The sequence below is a fragment of the Colobus angolensis genome, unplaced genomic scaffold, assembly GCF_000951035.1.
Source record: "Colobus angolensis palliatus isolate OR3802 unplaced genomic scaffold, Cang.pa_1.0 Scaffold41, whole genome shotgun sequence".
NCBI classification, from domain to species: domain Eukaryota; kingdom Metazoa; phylum Chordata; class Mammalia; order Primates; family Cercopithecidae; genus Colobus; species Colobus angolensis.
In genome coordinates, this window is record NW_012117488.1 from 1,698,224 (window position 1) to 1,705,596 (window position 7,373).

At 43.9% G+C, this 7,373-nt stretch overlaps 1 protein-coding gene across 1 annotated transcript in view; it reads right to left on the reverse strand.

The window, feature by feature from the left end:
* Positions 1–6,855, reverse strand: part of LRRC8D (leucine rich repeat containing 8 family, member D) — a 123,332-nt gene extending 116,477 nt beyond the window's left edge. The window contains exon 1 of the mRNA XM_011956043.1: positions 6,594–6,855. The gene's annotated coding sequence lies outside the window, so the exon portion shown is untranslated. The remainder of the gene's footprint in view (positions 1–6,593) is intronic.
* Between the last annotated feature and the right edge of the window lie 518 nt (positions 6,856–7,373).

Sequence of the window (7,373 nt, forward strand, 5' to 3'; positions counted from 1 at the left end):
AAAAAAAAAAAAAAAATTTGGTTGTAAGCAACCAGTGAAGAGAATTTTGACTGATGGCATTTTATACCCGGTCTGAAGAGTTCTGTCCTGTCTCTATAGCGCAAGAGATTTTGAGACACACCTTTCTGGCGGCCAATGACCATCAGAGAAAAAGGTGTCTTCTTGTACATCCTTTCTTCTCCTTGTTCTGTAGAACTCGTTGCAGTGCTGGCTATCTGTTGATGCTAAGATGTAGCAATGGGATTTATGCGTTGCTGGGGAAGTGAAGCTTTCTCTGGCATTATTCCTAACTATTACCAGCAAGCATAACAGGAAAGAAAAAAATGTTCAAAAAAAAATGCTTGTAATGGAACCTAACACCATATTTATGAGCGTTCCCCAATAGCAGGTGTCAAGGGGTAGATACAGACCTCTTGCAAACCTCAGAGGAGTGGTAGTTCCCAGACTTTTGATTTCACGGGCCAGTAAAATGTCAAAAGAAAGACTATCATAAAATTGCCAGCTTGAAACTGGACCTAGAAATGACACCAAAAAACCAGTCTTTCATAACATGAAAAAACAAGCCAGCCCTCCAGTAGGAAGGACAACCCAAGACTAAACAAAACAAAACAAAAAAACAGACTCTTGTAATTGAATAAACTTAGCACTAAAGTTGAAACAGAAAAGCTTGTTGCATTGTCTTTACTCTTCTCATTTTTTCATGGGCTGGTGAAACTGTCATCAGGGACCCACTCTGGAAATGACTGCTCAAGGATGAACTGGGAGTTGGTCCCATCACCCATCCAGCCCAGGGTGCACTATCTCATAGAGGAACCAAGGGCCATGGCGGACTATGTGCTGTTGGGGTCACTACACCTTCCAAGAAGACTGACATATCCTTAAAGCTTCTCTTTTGTCTTAATAACCAATGATAGGCTCGCTGGCCACAAATGTTTCAAACCCATTTGAAGGTGTCTTCAGTCAGCACCCAGCCTTCGTGCACAACTACTAAGACGGTGGTTCTGAGCCGAGCTGCACATGAGAATTACTTGGAGGCAGGGTGGGCTCTTTTCAAAACTCCATATCCAGAGATTCTTATTCAATAGGCATGGGGAAGGGTCTGAATATATGTATTTTAAAAATACTCCCCAGACTGATTCTGATGCCAGCCAGGGTTGAGAAAAACCATATTTCTTGGCATTCATCCTGAATTTATATCTTGTAAAGCTTTAAGGTACAACTCTTCATTCATTCCTCTGGGTGACAAATACTAATAGAGGGTCTGCCATGTGCAAGGCACTAGAAAATCACTAGAGAACAAGAGAGATAAATCCCTACCCTCACCACACTGACAGAGTGCTGGAGCATGAAGACAAGGAGGCAACTAAAATAGCACACTCGGACTTATTAGAATAAAGTGAACTACCAAGGCTGCCTATGGCCCTATCCTTGTGGCTTCACAGGCCTCCATGCCATCTCCTCTCAGATGACTCTTTCCAGGTGCTAGAAATCCTAATATTTCTATCAGAGAAACAGACGAGCAAGGACCCTGTCCTCATGAAGCTTACATTCTAACAGCAATGTCCAAATATTCCAGGTATCATTACAATGGTCATTCCAGCTCGAGTGTCTTTCTGAAGGTTAGGTGCCCATGACTTTGGGGGAAAAAAACACAGTGTGAAAACTCAATTAAGACTGTATTTTCCATTTTGGTTTTTTTTTTCCAAAACCTTTTTTTTTATTTTTTGAGACAGAGTCTCACTCTGTCGCCCAGGCTGGAGTGCAATGGCATGATCTCAGCTCACTGAAAACTCTGCCGACCGAGTTCAAGTGATTCTCCTGCCTCAACCTCCAGAGTAGCTGGGATTACAGGCACCACCACCACATCCGGTTAATTTTTTATTTTTTAGTAGAGACAGGGTTTCACCATGTTGGCCAGGCTGGTCACAAATTTCTGACCTTAGGTGATCCGCCCACCTCAGCCTCCCAAACTGCTGGGATTACAGGAGTGAGCCACCATGCCCAGCCCCAAAATCTTTTTGATGAAGCCTAGCATTTCATGGTTTTTGTTTTTCTGCAACAGCAAGTCAGGACAACAACATGAAGGTATTTTCAAAGCCCTTCCCTGAGTTTATCCAACAAAACACCATCCTATGAAAATTCTGTAATTTCCCCTTAATACCCAACCACCTATTAGCCAACAAGAAACTCACCTGCAAATCTTCTGATGACTAATACATCCTAGTGTGGTTTCCCTGGAGCAAATCTCCAGTGGTTAGACATTTCATAATCCAGAAAAGCTGTCATCTGCAAACTTAGAAATTCCACTGTGTGCTCCTTCTTTTAGATCAATTATATAAATAAGACCCAAGGGACCCCACTGTTTACACACCTCTAAGCAGAGAAGAAATCCTGATCCTTAGCCTTCATTGTTGGTCTTTAAGGCAGATAGATTCTAATGCCTACTCTGTCACTATATGTGTAAACTTAAGCTAATCACATCACCTCCCTGTGCCTGGATATGCTCAACTATAAAATTTAAGGGTTAATCCCTTCCAGCTATAATAGTCTTTCTATTCAAAATGACACAACTGCATCCTTAATTCTAAGACTTCAACTTCGACACAGCCTTCGAAAACATAAAAGGACAGCAATACTTTTCCCCTCAAAAAACCTCAAATATTCAGAAGCCATCTCTTCTTTTCATTGGATTATCCTTCATCTCCAGAGGAGATAAAGAGGTTTCCCATATGGACTGGTAGAGAAGGGAAACCAAGTAGACTGCACCATCTGGACAGCCAACACACTAACAGAGGATTGGGGCACAATGGACGTTCATCACAAAGAGGTCACACACATTGGCCATGAGATTTGAAATCTTCCTCTAGCTCTCCTTCAACACTGTGAGATAGCTACCACCCAAATCAAGTAATTTATTAAATCTAGTTCATTGGATAGAGCTAGAGTATTTGGAGAACTTGGCACTAAGTTACCCGGGATTTCTTACCTGCCAGCTTCAGAAGACATCTGGGAATGGTAATTTCCTAATGTCTTTGCAGTGAAGACTGTAAAATCAAGTATGAACTTACATCAACGACAAGTTAAAGCCAGGCTCTGAGAAAAAGGTTTGTTTCTAAACCTCAATCCTCTCTCCTTCCCTAAATATAAGTCTGTCACTAAACATTTGAGGCATATTAGCAAAAAAGAAAACAAAGCTTAGCCTGAGTGGGAACCAAGTCCATAGTTGATTTTTGCCAGTTATCCTACCTTCTCACAATTTTCAAAAGCAACTCTCACCCCGCAAGCTTCAGATTTGCACAAAACTTTAGAAACTCTCTTCCAGATACATAAACAGAACTACAAAGACCCAGAGGAAGGAATTCAGATTTCAGAAGCTTGCAACAGACTCGAACAATTTCAAAATGGTACCACAGGTGCAAACATATCAAGAGCTAAATGCCATGTGGCCTGGCATTTATTTCTCAAAAGCCCCCAAAATAAGGGCTAATCAGCCCTAGAACTCACCTCCATCACTGTGATCCCAGCTCTCACACAAGACCAACAGTGCCCCCAAACTACTGAGTTTTACATAGTACTAACTGACTACCATTTTCAACAAAGTCATCCTCCATTCCTCTCTGATATAATTAGAAGACATAAATTCAAAAATGTCAAAGGCTAGAAGATTGGATCAAAATAAATAGGATAACATTGAGAAGGAACAATAACAAAAACTTCTCCAAAAAAAATCTGCCGAAGAAATACAGGATGCAACAGCTCACAGAGCAAATATCTGGGGGTTTTGACTATCCAAAACATGATTATCTAATAAAGAAGTTGGTGCTCAGCACTGCCTAAGAAAATCAAAGGCAGTTGTAAGCTTAAGGTACAGTAAGTAGACATTTATGCCTAGGTCTCAGCAGACAGCCGTCGTACTGTACTCTCTGTTGGCCAGATCACATCTCAATTACATATTCAATTCCCGATTCTCCATGTGAGATGCTGATAAACTGAGAAGATATCGAGAAACCACATTCCAATAAATGACTGTGAAAAGATTTGGGACTAGCTTGCATTAGGAAAACCAACTGGGGGTAAGGGGACATCATATTCTCTTGGTGCATTCAAAGAGAGTAGGCAGCTCCAAAAGAATAAAATCATTGGAAAAAAAAATTCAAGGAGACAGCCTTCAGCTCAAGTAATAATACAACAAACAGTCCAAAGGTGTAATAACCTGTCTTCAGGAGAAGAAGTTCACAGTTCCTGGGGTTATTTAAACAAAGGTTACCTAGAAAGGGAAAGAATTCATTAAAATCAATAAATTGGACAGGGCCCCTCTAAAATGCCAATTCTGATTCTATGATTCTCAACTTACTCCACTATCATACTGTGTTCATCTGCTATGATCTCCCTCCAAACTGCCCCTTTCTTTCAATAAGGATTTGCCCAGACCCTACTCACATCAGACCTGATCACAGAAGTCTCCCACATCAGCTCCCTAAGCTCAATGTTATTATTCCTCCCATGTCAAGAACCACCTCCCTTCAAGACCTATTCTGAGATCTAAGGGCAGGCACTATCGCCATTTTGGACAGGATCATTCTTTGTTTAGGAGGAAGGCGACTGATGTCCTGTGCACAGTAGGATGTTTATGTAGCATCCCTGTCCTCTAGCCACTAGATGACAGCAGCACCTGCCACCTAGCTATGATAACCATAAATGTCTCCAACATTCTCAAGGTCTGCTGAGAAGCAAAACTGCCTACTTCTGAGAGCCACTGGTCTTGAGGCAAATGACTAACACCACTGACTTGTGATTAAGTTTTTCACTAACTAGGTTCCCTCTACCCTCCTTTATTAGTCATATATTCTGTTCCACCTCCCTGACCACTGTCAAAACTCAATTCAGATTTCCACTCCTCCCTCAACATACTTCATACACTTTCATCTGGTTCCACACACCCTGGATTCTTAGACAACTATAACTATCTGCTTCTGCTGGCATCCTCATGCGTGTCTGTCTTATCTGCTCTCTGTGATTACTACGAGAATCCTCTCCTGCCTTGTTAAGATCCCACAGCACCCACTCCAGTTCTCTGCTTCCTGCTGGCACTCAACAAATATTAACTGGTGTTTCTTAGAATGTCAAACACCAGCTGCAATTAAAAATAACTGAAATCCTTTACAAGCTACCACTTCAACAACATAATAATCATGATTACAAAGTTTTGACAAACTTTTGACTTTAATAGCTATTTTGTCTGCAGTACTGAGAAAGGAATCAAGTCTAATTTCCAATCTATAGCTACCAAAACAATTTAACTATTTGGACATGACAAACACATCAGAATTTTCTAAAATTATTTTTTTAAAACTCTGCATAATATAAAAATTAAGGGAAAAGGGGGCCTAGTTTTTTTCTGTTTTCTTTTTTTTCCATTAAACTTTAGCGATTTTGAGAAAAAAAGGGGCCAAGTTTTTAGCACGTTTTTTAAATGCTGGAAAACACAGCAGGGAGAAAACGATATGAATATGGTTCAATACTTTAACTGTTGCATCATATGCTACTCCACATGGTAATGGAAGGCTGGGTCATCTAAGGACAGTTTCCTCTCCAACCTTCTAATCTGTTAGGTTTTAATCAACACGCACACATACACCCTAAATAAAAACGAGACAAATCTAATACAAAGTGTTCAAATATATAAATAAACTGTGCCAATTCAAGATTTTGGAATTTTTCCCTGGCTCCATAGATTACCTAATCATTTTATGGGGGGCTCCATAAGTAACCTACAGAGATCAAACACCCCAAATCAACTTTCGTGACCCCTGTTTTAACCACCTAATTTTCATCTCAGATTCTTCCCCATCTTGCACTTGGATCTTAACAGGGATTTAGTTAGTTGGTGTCAAGACAGGTGAAGCAAGAACCCCAACTCTGACCTAGCTGACAGTAGGTGTTTGGTCACTATTTTTGGACTATAAAAATAAATGCTGCCTGAACACCCCATTTACGGGATGTGGTGCAGGGTTCTTCCCATAGGTAAGAAGCAGAGGTCCCAGATGCTTTGGCGAGGAAGGTCTGAATCACTCTCATTCTTGGCACTGGGAGGGGCCCCTTGGTTGTTTATAAGGTAGACAGCCCTCACCATTACTGCAAAGGGGAATTTCCTGCCTGTCCAGACTCTTCCAAAGTCCAGTACAAACCACGTAATAGGTGCTCAATAAACGCTGCCTGAACGGAGTTTTACTACCAAAGCTGCCAAGGAAAGTTTCCAGAAGTCAGCTCTTTAGTCCTATCTCTCTTCCAAAATATGTCCTCATAGTTTTCTTTGTCCAACAAAAAATATTTTTCAAGATCCAAGAGCAGGAAATCTGCGAGGCAACGAGGAGCCAAATATAAGCTCAAGCAGCTCCAGCTGGGCCCCACATTCCGCTAGGACTCCCCCGTACCTATTCCCCATCTCTCCGACTACATCCTGAGTGCTCCCTCCCTCTCACCTCGGCTGTTTCTTTCCCACAACCCTACCTCTACACTTTCGGCCACACTCACCCCAACTGCGTGCTCCTGGGACCTCAGAGCCCACGTCTCCCTCTCCAGCAAGGACCTACCTCTCTTCCCCTCGACCTGCAGCAGTTCTTCTTCACTGCAGCTGGCTTTTTAAGAAATCAAAAAATCTCATTTATCTGCAAGGGATACTCCCTAGCAAAGGGGCACGGAAAGAAGGCCCCTATAAACCCTCTAGTAACCGGAGGTGCTGGTCCTCCTGGCAACCATCCCCAATTCTCCTCCTTTCCAAGCCCCTGGACAGGATTTGAGCAGAAGTCCCGCTCCCAAGAGCCCACGCCTCCAAACAAGCTAGAAGCGGATTATACCGGTACCCAACCCGGAGATGGCCCGTGGCCGGCTGGGTGCACCTGCGGGCCCCCAGCTCCCTCCCACAGGCGCGGGGGGCGGGGCGCCGGCCTTCACCTCCCTGCCTCCGCCCGCTGGGCTCCCAGCGCAGCCCACCCGGCACAGGAAGGAAGCGGAGGGGAGGCGATTCTGGAGAAGTTAAAGGGCTCACCTTATGGACACCGGGGCAGCAAGGCCAGACACCAAACACCCACCTCCGGGAGGAACCAGCGGAGCCGAAACCACCTCTCCCCGCCTTTCGGATTGGGCGGAGGGAGTCGAGAAGGGAACGCGCGCGAGGGGTCCAGGAGCCAGGCAGCCGCACTCCCCTCCCGCAGGGCTAGCAGCCCGGAGCCGAAGCGACCGACGCTCAGACTGCAGAAAGCGGAACAATCTCCCAGGCCCTGGGGGCGGCAAACGGGAACCCACTCCGCTCGCTACCACCTCCTCGCGACCCTCGGACGTCCCCGAATGAGTTCCCGGCCGCAACCTCAGCT